The 15,344-nt window shown below is 39.8% G+C and overlaps 1 protein-coding gene and 1 pseudogene across 6 annotated transcripts in view; one reads left to right on the forward strand and one right to left on the reverse strand.

The window, feature by feature from the left end:
• Positions 1 to 15,344, reverse strand: part of LOC106623764 (RNA-binding protein MEX3B) — a 680,038-nt gene that overhangs the window by 377,222 nt on the left and 287,472 nt on the right. The window lies entirely within an intron of this gene.
• On the forward strand, positions 6,706 to 14,383 carry LOC138858034 (uncharacterized; annotated as a pseudogene).

Consider the following 15,344-nt stretch of genomic DNA (forward strand, 5'->3'; position numbering starts at 1 on the left):
TACAACACCAGGACCTCCTGTTCCCTGTAAGGCCCGAAGACTTGTTCCCGACAAACTCAAAATTGCTAAGACAGACTCCGACAATATGTTACAATTAGGAATCGCTCAACGTTCGAAAAGCTCCTGGTCATCTCCGCTCCACCTGGTTCCAAAGAAGTCTGGTGAATAGCGACCTTGGGGAAATTATTGCTTTTAATCAAATACCTGTCACCAAAGAAGATGTCGACAAAACTGCAATTATAACACCGTTTGGTCTTTTCGAATTTCCGTTCATGACGTTCGGACTTCGGAATGCTGCGCAAACATTCCATCGATTTATCGACGAACGAGTACTCTCAAGGGGCTTCAATTAAAGGTTCTCATCCGGTCCCCTGGACACCGGAAGGAGAAGGAGCGTTCGTCTAATGCAAAAAAGAGCTACACAAAGCAACGATATTAGCATATCCAGACACAACGCTTCCTTGGGCAATATTTACCGATGCCTCCGAGTATGCTACCGGCGCCTTTCTTCAACAAAGGCGTGGACAACACTGGGAACTATTGGCTTTCTTCAGCCAGAAGCTTCAAACTGCTCTGAGGAAACACTGTCCATACGACCGTGATCTTCACTCTATCTACGCAGCTTTACGAAAATTTCGCTATATTTTCGAAGCACGATATGTCACGATATCACAAACCTTTGCTACATGCTTTTGCTCAGGACCCTGATCAAGTGACACCTTGGCAGTTCCACCGCTTGTATTTCATCAGCCAGTTTACAACCCATATCCAATATATGTATAGCCGGCAAAGACAACATTGTCGCAGATGCTCTTTCCCGCATCGAAGAAATATCAACGGCAGTATCCTCAAACGAACTATCTCAAGCCCAAGCTGAAGACGAGGAACTTCAGCAACGTATACGAAGGGAACAGCACGATTCACTGAACTTACAACCAGTCAACATTCCAGGCTGCAATAAACTAATTTATTGCGACGTTTCTAGCGACCTTATTCGTCGCTACGTTCCCGCAATGCTTAAGAAGAGAATATTCGACGCTCTCCATAGTATTAGTCATCCCGGAGCACGAGCCTCCGCCAAATTGTTAACGCAACGATACGTTTGGCCCAGCATTAACCGCGATTGCCGTTTGTGGGCCCGAACGTGCCTAGCTTACCACGAAATAAGGTATCACGCCACGTTTTATCACCGATCCAAAACTTTCCATGCCGCACAAGATGTTTCGAACATATTCACGTGGACATCATTGGACCATACGTACCATCAAGAGGATATCGTAACTGTTTGACAATCACCGTTTCACGAGGTTTCCAGAGGCATTTCCTATTGATAATATCGGGGCCGAACGTGTCGCTCGCACACTTTTCGCCGGATAGATATGCCGCTACGGAGTACCGTTACGAATCACGATTGACCAAGGTACACAGTTTGAGAGTCAACTTTTTAACGCTCTCGCTCGTCTCCTCGGCAGTAAACACATACACACCACCACTTTCCATCCGCAGTCAAATGGCATGGTGGAACGTCTTCACCGTCATTTGAAGGATGCGATTCGTTGTCACGAAAATAACTCGTGGGTCGACATGCTACCAATCGTCCTTCTTGGAATTCGCGCTGGAAGGAAGATCTTGGCGCAACTCCTGCTGATCTCGTTTATGGTGAGCCAGTTCGTCTACCAGGTAAATTCCTCGCTCCTTCGCCACGACCTGGTTTGCCACCATCCAATATGGCAGAACGCTTGAGAAACTACTTCGCAGACCTCGCACCTCAACCCACCGTCCGACATGGTCAGAGGAAAACATTCATTTTTAAAGAACTAGCGACATATTCATACGTTTTTGTTGATCGCGACGCTCCACACCACGCATTCACTTCACCGTATGAAGGACCTCACCAAGTCATTTCAAGGCATGAGAAACATTTCAGAGAGGCGAAAACACTACAGTTTCGATCGATCGACTAAAGCCTGTCTACCTCCTTCCCGACGATAAGCTCAATGATAGTGAGCAGAACAACGACGATGACAACAACACAACGCTTTTCACATTAACTTCACCGGAGTCATCCGAATCTGGGACATCTCGATTTTCGTCGTCATCATACCGGCCATCAGAATCCGATTTCAGTTCACCTACACCGTCACCCAAGAGACGCGTCAGATTCCGCTGAACTACTGATCACCTTCTTAAATTATCAATGATTTCGATAACGTTCTGTGAGAAGGGGAGTACTTGTGGGATGAGCCACAATATAATATAATATACGACAATATAACATGGCAACACCATGTCAGCAAGTCAGCTGATCCTGGCTTACAAGGAACGCTGAAACGAAACCGACACAAAACGGAATAGCTAATACATACTCAACAGTTAGGTTCGAGGACGCCTGCTGTTATTATATTATTTTTCTTTGATGGGAATGTGCTGCTTCTAATTCATTTAATCTATCACTTCCCACATAAGCATCGAGTGACGTAAGGGTTGGTAGTATAAAAAATTTTACATTTATTTCTGGATGATTGAACAAATTAGCGACTTTATGGTTCTTATTGCACCTTCCACCTGTTGTAACTGCTTTAAAGGTTTCTTGGTCTGGTTGGATTCGAGACAAATTTTCGATGGATGTAGTTCCTATTTGAACCTGTACCTGTGACTGTTTTGCACTCGAAATGTGGTAACAGGGAGTCTGTTATTCTAAAAAATTCAACGCGGAGTAAACTATGCCATATTCTTTCAAGGTATTTTCAAAACACTGTTTAGTCTCATAGTCTACCGCAGCTTGTTGGTATTCAGGGAAAGTTTGTTCATTTTGTGTTTGACTTTCTTCTCTGGCTTGTACATATATTGCATGTCCTTTGACGTTTTTCTATTTGTTCTATAGGGATAGGGGTCGTTTGCCTGTCTCGAATTTTGGTCTATACATATAACTAACCATTATCGACCGGATATTTTGGTCCACATCCATAAGTTCTGGCTTTGGTTATAGTTTCGGGGTCGTTGGTCGAATTGGAACAGTTTGCTGGAATTGTGGATGTGAGAGGGACTTAGCCATAAGGTGAAAGCTCCATAGTTTGGTTGTATGTGGTTGGGTTGATATCGTTGTCTAATACCATAGGTATTATTATTTGGATTCGTATTATATAAATACTTAGGTAGAAGTCTACGTGGTGGGACTGGTGGCGGTTGCCCGTAAATGGGATTATAATTTGGGATTACTGTACGTGGTGCTGGTATAGGTTTTTGCTCGTACATCCTGAAGTTCGGATTTTGGTTTTTATTCTTATAGGCGTACACTGTTCTGAAATTCTGATTTTCTAAGTTTAGGCACAAGTGCAGTGGCGATGGGAGATCTGTAGGTTCCATTAATATGGTATGCCCAAAGCCTTGTCCCTATATTATTTTGTCATAACTATTACCGCTTCCGTGCCTATGTTCATAGAGCCAATCTTGTTTAGTATTCATGATAGGTATTTGTAGACGACTTAGTAAAACTCCTCTACTGATTGCTGAGCGCTCTATACTAAAGTGGTCATTTGATACTCTAGTGTGCTGATATCTTGCTTGTCTGTAAAATTAAGCGTGAGGCACCTTGATATCCGATTTTAAAAGGTACACTGTAAGAATCTAACACTTCATCTGCGTATCCTGTAATCTTGACCCGAATTATATGAAGAATAGCGAAATATTTGGGAGTGCATTTTTCGGCATCCTTGGAGAATATTTGTAGAATTCTTTCTACACCATTTCTCATGAATTAAATCCTGCTGGATCGCCAAAAAATTCGTTACTGCACTGCACATTATCTGGTACTCTGTCCAGATCAGAAAAGTCTCCCTGGAAACGTGGGTTAATTGTTTGCAATTGGGTATAAGCCAAATCTGCTGGTTTGTTACTAAAACTTTGTAAAAGTACTGGTAGCTGACCTAATACTTTTAATATTAATTTTTTAATCTGTAGCTGAGTAACTTCGTCAAGATTTCTATTTTGAGTTACAATTGGGACTCTTTTTAGTATTGTTTTGATTTGCTATTCAAAAGGTTATGTTAGTATTTTTAATATAATTTTTTATTTATTTCCTTTAATTTGTAACTCCAAAATATTTGAAAAAACTAAATATAATTTATTTGATTATAGTATCGTTATGATCGCGCAATAACACAAAACAATTATCACTTAAAGTTTCACAGTTTTTCTAACAATATGTCGATGTTGTATTGTACGTAATATTTAATATGTGTTTGAGTGTGTGAATGTGTGATAAATTTTGTGGTCTCCTTTATTATTTCAAATTTCTTTTGTTTCAACGCTTTTAATACCACTATGCTATGTGTACTTAATAGCGCAACCCCCGCAAATTTAGAAAATTTATCAATAATAGTAGATATTAGGTATTGTTAATTGCGTATAAGTCCATGTGCAAAGTACGCATTGAGTAAGTGGTGTTTCAGGTTTCTCAAATTTCATTTTGGGTGGGTGTTTATCATATTTGAGCGTAAGATAAACAATTGTTTATGGTCTTTGTTTTTTTTTTATTCATACCAGGAAAATAGTAATTCCTTTCTAAATGTAATGTGGTTTCGTTTATTCCTCTGTGGTTATTATTAATGTGATATTCATTAATAGTCCTTTCCTGCTCTTCTTCTGATTTGATGTCATGCAACTTTTTGGTGCAAAGTAATACTTTGAACATTTGGCTTTGGGAGAAGAATTTTGAATACACGTTCGGTACTTTACGGAAAACTTCATCAGTTGTATATATTACGGAAACTTTATTAGAAGGGCAAAATTTCTTAAAAATTCTATTATTTAATTTTCGCTAAATTGTGGTTTCCTAACAGTATGTCGTTGTTTGTTCTTAAAGACATTTTCTAATGTCATCGGTGACCCTTGTTGACTCTCTTCTAGGATAAGTTGAAGGTTGATTCATTTAAAAGTTTCTCCGAAATCTCCACTTTTGAATCTATTTTTATTATACAAAGGGCTTCCGTATTCGTACTGATTTTTCCTTTTTTATAAATGATCTCAGTCGAATTCTTTTAACTTATGTCTCCATCTAACGAGTTTGGAATTCAGCCCTTTCATGCTCATTAGCCAGGTGAGAGGTCGGTGGTCTGTAACTATCTTGAACCTGCTGTCAAATACGTGGAGTCTGAAGTACTTAATAGCCCAAACTATTGCAAGCAATTATTTTTCGATAGTGCGGTATTTATTTAATGTTTGTTTAGCGTTCTGCTTGTATAGCATATAGGCTTATCGCTGCCAATTGTTCCCTGTGATAAAGCTGCGCCTAAGGCTACGATGATTGCATCGGCTTAGAAAAATCTGGATACTGTAAAATTGGGTTATTGGTCAAGAGATCTTTACAAAGCTCGAATGTTTTCAAGTTATGGTCCGTCAGCTCTAATGAGAGTTTTATTTTGCGAAATCCTTTCTAAGTTTCCTACAATAACCTAATAGTTCAAGGAATGCTCCTATTTCCTTCTTTGACTTTGGGATGGGAAATTTATTTACGGCTACGATTTTATCGGGGTTCGATTTTATACCTTCTGTTGAAACGATATGCCCCAAGAAGGAAATTTCTTTCCTTAGAAACTGAGATTTGTCAATTTGAATTTTAAGGTTTGCCCTTTCTAAACGTCTGAATATTTCTCTAAGGGTCTCTAAGGATGTGCTCTTGAAGTGAGGTTAAATAGATAATGATGTCGTCGAGGTGCACTAAAATTTTTATTCAATTAGGTCTTTTAAAACATTATCCATCACACGTTGGAATGTAGAGGGCGAGTTTTTCAACCCAAATGGCAGTCTTATATACTCAAAGAGTCCCCCTTCCACCCTAAATGCAGTTTTTTGAATGTCTTTTGGGTTCATTTCGATTTGATGGAACACGCTGGCCAAATCTAATGTGAAGAAACACATACGTTTCCCAAATTTATCAAGGGTTTCTCTAATATTGTTAATTGGGTAACGGTCTGAAATTGTCTTTTTATTTAATTTACGGTGATCGATTACTGACCACCATTTTTTTTGCTACTGGCATCTGTCTACTTGGGCACTGCCCCATACTGGTGAACTCCACGGCATAAAACTATGTCTAATTATTCCCTGTTCTAACATTCCATCTTATGTATGTATGAGTATAGTAGGACTTCGTAAAGATCGTGTCGTCTGTTGTTGCTATCTTGTGTTTTAAAAAGTATGCCCTTAAATGATTAACAAAGTTCAATTCATTTTGCCTTTTCTTTCTCAGTTAGGTGATCGCAGCGAATTAGTTCTTGAATTGCAGTGGTTGAGGCCCTACTAAGTTCCAATTGTTACTTTCTAGGAAATTTCCTTCCTGAAACGGTTCTACCTTAATTGGCTGCTCCAAGAAAAGTAGTTGGTCTTTGTTTGAAGAGTTTCTCACTTCAAGGTTGCTAAACCAGTTTTAGCAGAGTATAAGCCTTTTGAAATTTTAAAACACGGTGTGAGCCGAGTTGGTGTTACGGAAATATCTCCATTTTTGAAATCTACTAGTAACCTTACTATTGCCATGGAATGGCCTGGAATTGCCAGGTAGGTGTTCATACTTATCTATTTTGTACCTATGAAACACAGTTGTGATTAATATCGATTTACACTCTTCCTGCATTTGCTCATTAATGAACGAGGCGCCTGTGCCTATTAAAAATCTTAGTGTCCTTTCGAAAGGTTGATGGTGGCTAAATGAGCCTACGTCGTCCCGAAAACATACACGCCAACACACCTAACACAATCTACATCACACATCAGCAACATTCACCACATCACCTCTCGCAACATTCACCACCTCACCTCACGCAACATACACCTCACACAACCACACTATCACCCAGGATATCCAACACACCGGCGATCACCCCACCAACCATCAACAAAACCAAAAAACGGGTAGCGGCTGGCCTCTTTTGCGTATCAAAATTCGAAGCGGGCATCTCGTCATCGTTCTGATTCCCGTTGAAGTATCGGGCCTGAGCCGGGCTTGCTGCGTCGCAAGTGACGTTGTATTAAGTGGGTGTTAAATATATTGGAATTCAGTTTATTCAATTGTTGAGAAAAATATTCTAGTTTATTCAATTATTGCGAAACGATAAGTGAGTGTAATACTTCCAAAGGGTTGGAATAAATACATGGTCCTTCGAGCCTAAAAGACAGATACTATAGATATACTAGCAAACAAAAAAAAAAGCTAAAAAGTATATATTATATATGTATATAAAGTGAACAAAACGCAAAGTGCAGTGGAACGTGGAACCGTGGAACCGTGAAAACAAAAAGCTATCTAAAGGAAAAACAAAAAACATCAAAGTGCTGTAAAGTGTTTTAAACACATATACAAAAAGTTTTTTATACATAGTGCATATGTGTTTTCCGAAAAAAAAATAATAATAATAAAAAATAAAACAAAACACCCTTATGTGCATATTGACAACAAAAAATAAGTGGCTAAAAAGTGGTGTGACAAAAACCACAAAAAATAAAATAAAAAAAAAAGATAAATGCTTAAATTATATTTTAAATTACATTTAAATAACAACAATAAAAACAAAACGGGCGCGAAAATAATCCTAAAATCAAACCGGGCGCGAGCTAAACAACAAATTTAATATCATATACAAATATACATCAAAAAACCGTTCAATATCTTGTTAACGGGTGCCAATTTGTTCTAACTTACCGGTTTAAATTGCGGGTTCAAATAACGAAAAACCGTTTATTGTATTATATATGTACATTCATACACATACATATACGACAGATATATATATGTATATAATATATAATAATTGACTACCTGTATCTGCTTACCTTCGTGCATTCAAACATAATATACAAAAAAAAAAACCCAAATTTAAGTATTTCAATACTTACAAATTTTTCCGGCAATACCCCTTACGCTTAATTAAGCAGTAAGCAGGATTGCGAAATATATGTGAGCAAAGGAAAAGTCATACTTAAAGCATAAAGGCACAATAAATATACATACATATATACAATAAACGAAGTTAAACAAAAAAAAAAAAGAAAAAAAAAAATATATATATACGTACAAAAAGGGGTACTTACATTTACTTCTAACGTATATATAATATATATATATATATATGTATATATCCTATACATCATTTGTACATGCAATTAAAACCTTACATACGTACATACAGTGCTTACGGAAAATTGCGCCAATACATGCGATTGCCAATTTCTCTTTCGCGCTCTTTTACGATTATACATAATCCGCTTTTTTACATTACTTACAATATACAATACGCTTATACTTATATACCCTATATATGTACATAGGGTAAATACGGTTCGGTAAATAAAACGCGGATTATTTAATAAAAATTATACTATATTATATAAATAATACAAAATTTTGAACAATATACATACATATTGGTTCAAACTAAATTTATATTTATATTCAAAGTCCACTTTGGCATATATCCCGCAATACCCCTTGCAGCAAGCAAGCAGGATTGCGTACAAAATTTTTCAGCACAAATAATTCGTGCTTACTAGTACATAGATACAAAGTGCATTGACCTCTTCAACGAGCTCTCAATTGCACAAGTACATATATACATAACTACAAGTGCACGCATTAGGGTATACCTATATACCCCTAAATAAGGACATCAAAAAATAAAAAATAAAATTGATAAAAAATGTATTCAATAAATTGGTAAATAAAATAAAATTAAAAATAAATACGAACCGGTATCTATAACAACTAAATCCGGGAATTGCAGTTATTTATTTGAAATTAAGAACGCTAATCCACAAAAAAAAAAATTTTTTTGCGGTTATACATACAAATATATACGGAAATTAATATTAATTTGGTTCGAAGTGAAAAACTCTATTCACTAACAATAGCTTTCGTTCACACATTTATACGAGTATATACGAAGATATTTTCTGAATTATTCATCAGTCGACACTGAGGAATTTTTAATTTATTTCATACAATTTCTAAATGAGCTCAGACTCAAAAAATTCAAAAACAACACAGTCTCTAAAAGTACCAAAAATGATTTCGGACGAAAAAAGTCCATGCACACCAGCAGAAGCTACACGCTCCAAACAAGGTGCGACAAAACAAAAAAGGGGTAGAGACATTTCTTACACAAAACTCATTTCGGAAAGTGACAATTTAATAAGATACTGCACTAGGTTCTCATCTTCGCCGATTCAGGACAATTCTGAATCGGTATTAGAAATCAAAAAAGACAATCTTGACAATTTTTGGTCAAGTCTCCAAGCTGCATATGACGCAACTGTAGAATCTGACGACTCAGATCTACCAGAAAATTTCAAATCTTCGGCTTACGCAAAATACGAAAACTGCTTAGACCAATTCGAAGAAACTAAAGCAATGATTTTCGATCAATTTAAGCAAATAAAAGCAATTGCACCTACTCCAAATTAGCGAGTAGAGCTGCCACAAGTACAAAGTCATGAGGCAAGTTCAGGCATCCATCTCAAGGTGCCCACATGTGATACAGAAATATTTCATGGTGGTTATGAACAATGGCCGTCCTTCCGGGACATGTTTACAGCCGTTTACATAAACCTCCCAAAATTAACAAATGCGCAAAAATTGTATCACCTCCGATACAAAACAAAAGGTCAAGCAGGCGTCATAGTAAAACAGTTCGCACTAAATTACGATAATTTCAATTTGGCTTGGGAAGCTCTTAAATCAAGATTCGAAAACGAAAGAATATTGGTCGATAAACAAATATCGATATTCATGAACTTGCCAAAAATTCAAAAGGAAACAAGTGAAGAGTTTATCAAACTTCAATCCACTGTTTCAAATTGTTTGTCGGTTTTATCGACACAAAATATTTCCACAGACAGCTGGGATCCAATACTGGTAAACATATGCACCGCCGCTTTACCAGAAAAATCGTTACTTTTGTAGGAGCAATCGCTCTCATCTCGAAAAAAATGCCCAACGTGGCAACAGATGAAAGACTTTTTAATAACCCAATACGAAATAGCAGAAAGGGTAGATAAAAAAATGGTCAGAACGAAAACCGTTCAACACGACCTAAATAGAAGCTTCCACAGACCCCAAGCCAGTAGCAATAACAATTTAAATAGAAGCTTCTTCAGAAATGAAACGTTCACATCCAAGCAGTACAAACAAACATCATGCGAACTATGTACAGGAGGGCATAAGCTCAAATCTTGCGAGAGATTCAAAAAGATGAATATTATCGACCGAAACAATTTTATAAAAACAAAAAGACTTTGTACAAACTGCCTATCACATGCACATACACTTAAAGAGTGCGAAAGCAAATTTAATTGCGTTTATTGTCATAAACGACATCATTCAATGCTGCATTACAACACATTTTCCAGCTCACCCCCAAACAGCGCAAATATGAAAAGAGCCACGGGTTTAGTTGCAACAGCAAATCCCGATAATTGCCAAGAAGCACCATGCTGCTCAAAGGCATTAAAAACCCAAACGCTACACAGCGAAAATCAAAGTAGAGTACTACTACCCACAGCAGTCGTCTCCATCGAACACCGAGGAGAACTGTTTAAACTTAGGGCCTTAATAGACCAAGGATCACAACGATCATTCATAGCGTTTAGGGCTCAAAAAAGACTACAACTGCCAACAAAGCTAGCCAATTTTGAAATCACGGGAATGGACGGAAGAGTAGTCCAAAACTCAAATAAAATCTGTCCCATTACCCTAATTTCCCCCCAAGCGGATAAGCACATACAAGCAGAAGGTATATATAGTAAATGGCAAATATTACTCATTTTACTTGCCTCATAGTAAAGCCAGTAGTAAAGACAGACAAAAAAACAACTAAAGTAAGAGTTGTCTTTAATGCATCAAGATCCACCAGCTCGGGGAATTCCCTAAATGATATCCTATTTACGGGACCCACGCTCCAACCAGATTTAATGCTACTCATTTTAAATTGGCGTATATTCAAATACGTATTTAACGGAGACGTCGAAAAAATGTATACACAAATAGCCGTACATAACGACGATCAAGATTTTCAGCGAATTATTTTCCGAAAATCTCCCAAAAGTCCAGTAAGCGACTATAAATTAAAAACAGTTACCTTTCGCGTCAACTGTGCTCCATATCTAGCCATTCGAACACTGCACGAATTGGCAGAAAACACCAAGTCAGAATTTCCTCTGGCAACCCAGGTGTTAAAAACACAAACGTATGTAGACGATATCTTGTCTGGAAATCACAGTCTTCCACAAGCATACGAGTCCCTATCACAAGTGATACAAGCCCTAAATACCGCAGGGTTTCCGTTGAAAAAGATAACGGCGAACCACCCTAATATTCTAAAAAATATACCACATGAAAATTTGTTAGATACTAATTTCCTTAAATTCGAAAAGGAAAGTACAACAAAAACTCTGGGGATCCAATGGAATGCGATATCTGACCAGTTTTCATACACTACAGAGTCAAGAATTATGGTTAGATGGAACCGAATGGGACGAACAAGTAAAACCACTGCGTTTAGAAAAGTGGTCCCAGTTTGCGAGCAATCTACATGATATCTCACAGATACAAATCCCACGATGGGTAAATTATGCCCCAGAGTACAAAGTCGAACTACACGGCTTCTGTGACGCTTCTGAAAAGGCATATTGCGCAACTATATATGTTCGCACACAAAGCGACACTGCGACCACAAGCTACTTATTAGTAGCAAAAGCAAAAGTGGCTCCTTTAAAAACAATAACTCTACCACGACTTGAACTATGTGGAGCGCTACTACTAGCCAAACTCGTGTCCATCGTACAAACGCATGTAAACATGGCACAATATAAATTATATCTATGGTCCGATTCCGAAATCGTATTAGCATGGTTAGAAAAACCACCACATGCATGGAAGTCGTATATTTCCAATCGAACGTCTCAAATCCTTGACCTAGTAGGATCAGCCACTTGGCGACATGTGGCCAGTGCTGATAATCCTGCTGATCTAGGTACAAGAGGGTGCAAACCCCTGCATCTTGCCACCACCACTCTCTGGTGGAGTGGCTCCGCAGGTTAACAGAATCGCCCGATTCTTGGCCACAATCGCCCATGCGCACTATTATTGCCCCAGAAAGTCGAAAAATCTACTCCTTTCATGCAACATCGGATGATACTGACATCCTTGAGCGATTCTCATCGTTCTCCCGAGCCCTCAGAGTAGTTGCCTACATGATCAAATTTATAGAGCAGCTCAAAACTAAAGTTAACGGAACACCTCCAATATACCCCCAATGCGATACATTAACGCACCTACACTAACAAAAAGCAAAAGGCGCTCTTATCGCATCTACTCAAACGCGCTACTTCAGCCGAGAAATATCATTGCTAAAAGATTCGAAGCCAATCGATAAAAAGAGCTCACTTTTAGTACTAAATCCATTTCTGGACACAAAGGGTTTGCTTCGTGCGAATTGTCGGCTTGGCAACTCCAGCCTGACATACAACGAACGACATCCCATAATCATACCAGAAAAAGCACGGCTTGCCACATTATATCTGCATTATGTCCACATACTGATGCTACACACCGAGCACCGCCTCATGCAACAAATAGTCCGCCAAGAGTTTTATATTCCCCGTCTTAAGCCTCAAATAAAGAAGTGCATTTACATGTGCAAAGTTTGCACAACGTACAAGCGAAAAATGCGAACGCAGATAATGGCAGCACTTTCACCTGAACGTTGCAACTTTGCTCTGCCCTACACAACAACAGGTAACGATTTTGCTGGGCCTTTCCAGATAAAGGCTGCAATGTTAAGATCTCCCACTTTAATGAAAGGCTATGTGGCAGTTTTTGTTTGTTTTACGACAAAAGCTGTTCACCTTGAGCTATGTACAAATCTGACGACAGAGGCTTTTCTCGCGGCATTCGCTCGCTTCGTCGGACGGCGTGGTTTTCCTTCAAAAATAATGAGTGACAACGGCAAAACGTTTATTGGAGCCAAAAGAGCCACTGAGAAACAGTTTGTGGACTTTATCCAACAAGTCTCACCTGAGATTGTACAGAAGTACGCACCCCAAGGCATTAATTGGCAGTTTATCCCCCCAAGCGCTCCTCATATGGGTTGTTTATGGGAATCAGCTGTAAAAAGCTTCAAATCCCACTTCAAAAAAGTAGCTGGAAACTACAAGTTTAATTATGAAGAATTCTCGACCTTATTAATTCGAATTGAAGCCGTACTCAATTCACGGCCAATCACAATCCTCTCGCAAGATCCCTCCGATTTCACCGCCCTAACTCCTGGGCATTTTCTCAAATGAGCACCCATTCTGGCCATACCTGAGCCAGACGTGGAGTCGATATCCTTATTAAACCGATGGGAAAGAATCAAAATTCTCCATCACAATTTTAGTCGCCGATGGAAAGAAGATTATCTAAAGCACCTCCACAAGAGGTACCGCTGGAAAGCTCCAGAAAAGGCGCCGAAGCTTGGAGATTGCGTGCTAGTACACGATGATTGTCTCCCCCCTACTGAATGGCGGCTTGGCCGCATAGAAAACCTTCACCATGGTTCCAACGGTCACATCCGAGTAGTCGATCTCCGTACGCAAACCGGAACACTAACTAGACCGCTCGTAAAGCTATGCTTTTTACCCACAGCCGATAATACCGAACAAACGTAAAAAATAACCCGTTAAGAACCAAAAATATTAATCTAAATAACTTTTTCCCATATAGATCCTTATGGACGGAAATGCACCTATACCAACGCCAGCAATACGTTCGGCCGTTAATGTGCCACGTCCTGGGGCAAATCCTGCACCCCGAACTACGGCTACCACAGCCCCTCCAATCGCTCCTCGTAGTGGCACGCGGCCACTAACCCCGTCATCCTCGCTGTCTGCGGAGCAGCATCGCCTCCGATGCCCGCTATGTCGTCGCCCACACCGCTTGCAACATTGCGGCATATTTAAAGGTATGCCACCAACGACAGCAAATCGCCCAGGCACATGGCCACTGCCTGAATTGTCTGGCGCACACCCATGCAACAACCGCATGTGAGTCAAGGGGCCATTGTCAGATGTGCGGTGAGCAACATCACACACTCCTTCACCGCACCGCGAGGCGCGACAGTGGTCGACTAACTGAATCCCACCGCCGCGGCGTAGTCAGGCGACTCCCCAGACACGCATCAGCACGACCTCGCCGATTGGCCCCCCCTCCGGAGCCACGTTCCTGGCGCCCACGCAACGAAGCAATTACGCGCCGTAGCCAGCTTCGGCCACCACCCCGCCGTGCCACTGGGCTGAGCAGCGTCGTATACACGCTGCAACAACTTCAGCGTCTGCTAGGCTAATATTCGCCTAGGGGGGCCGGGATGGCTAAATGAGCCTACGTCGTCCCGAAAACATACACGCCAACACACCTAACACAGCCGATAATACCCACAATGCGTGGTAAACTGCTTGGGGTAGCAGGCACACAAACCATCGTGGTCGTTTGCTACTGGAATTCCTAAGTCAAACGAACCTTACAATAATGAAAAGCGGAACGCAAAATACCTCTCAAAAAGGAAACAAAGGCTCCATAATCGATCTCATGTTTGCAAACGATGCTCTAAGCAGGCACATTAAGTGGACGGTGTCGGATATATTCACAAATAGTGACCACATGGCTATTATTGCTGATGTTTCGTTTTCCGGAGAGACGGAACCCCGCAGCAAGGGCACCTGCCAAAAACGCTGGAAACAAAAGGAGTTTGATGCCGACCTTTTTGATATAGTCTGGAGCTCTGCAAATACACCAGGCGAGGACGCCACCGACTTGCGCTCAGAAAGCTCTGTAATGCAGCTAGACGCCGTCTACAGCGTAACCAAGGCGGGGGAAATTCAAACGCTCTCAGGGAAATTTTTAAAAGACAAAAGAAGCTTTTAAAGTCGGCCATTGCCCGCAGCAAAAGGAACAGTTTTGAAAATATCTGTGAGGAAGCAAACGTCGACCCCTGGGGTACGGCGTACAGAATATGCATGTCAAAATTCAAGAATAAGACACAACAACCCAAAAGCGCATCTTTTATGAAGAATATCGTGGAAACATTATTCCCTAAACATCATCCGATTACCTATGGTAAACCACGAACCGAAGTAGTAGAGCCACCGCTACTAGTTAGTGAAGAAGAAGTATTGGCCATAGCGGGAAAAATTAAAATCAGCAAGGCGCCTGGTATAGACGGCATACCAAATAGAGCCTTAAAGGAAGCCATAAGTTTAAAACCAAATGTGTTCGTAAAAATGTACAATGCATGCTTAAAAAAAGAAATATTCCCCGACCC

The sequence above is a fragment of the Bactrocera oleae genome, chromosome X (genome assembly GCF_042242935.1).
Source record: "Bactrocera oleae isolate idBacOlea1 chromosome X, idBacOlea1, whole genome shotgun sequence".
Lineage (NCBI taxonomy): Eukaryota > Metazoa > Arthropoda > Insecta > Diptera > Tephritidae > Bactrocera > Bactrocera oleae.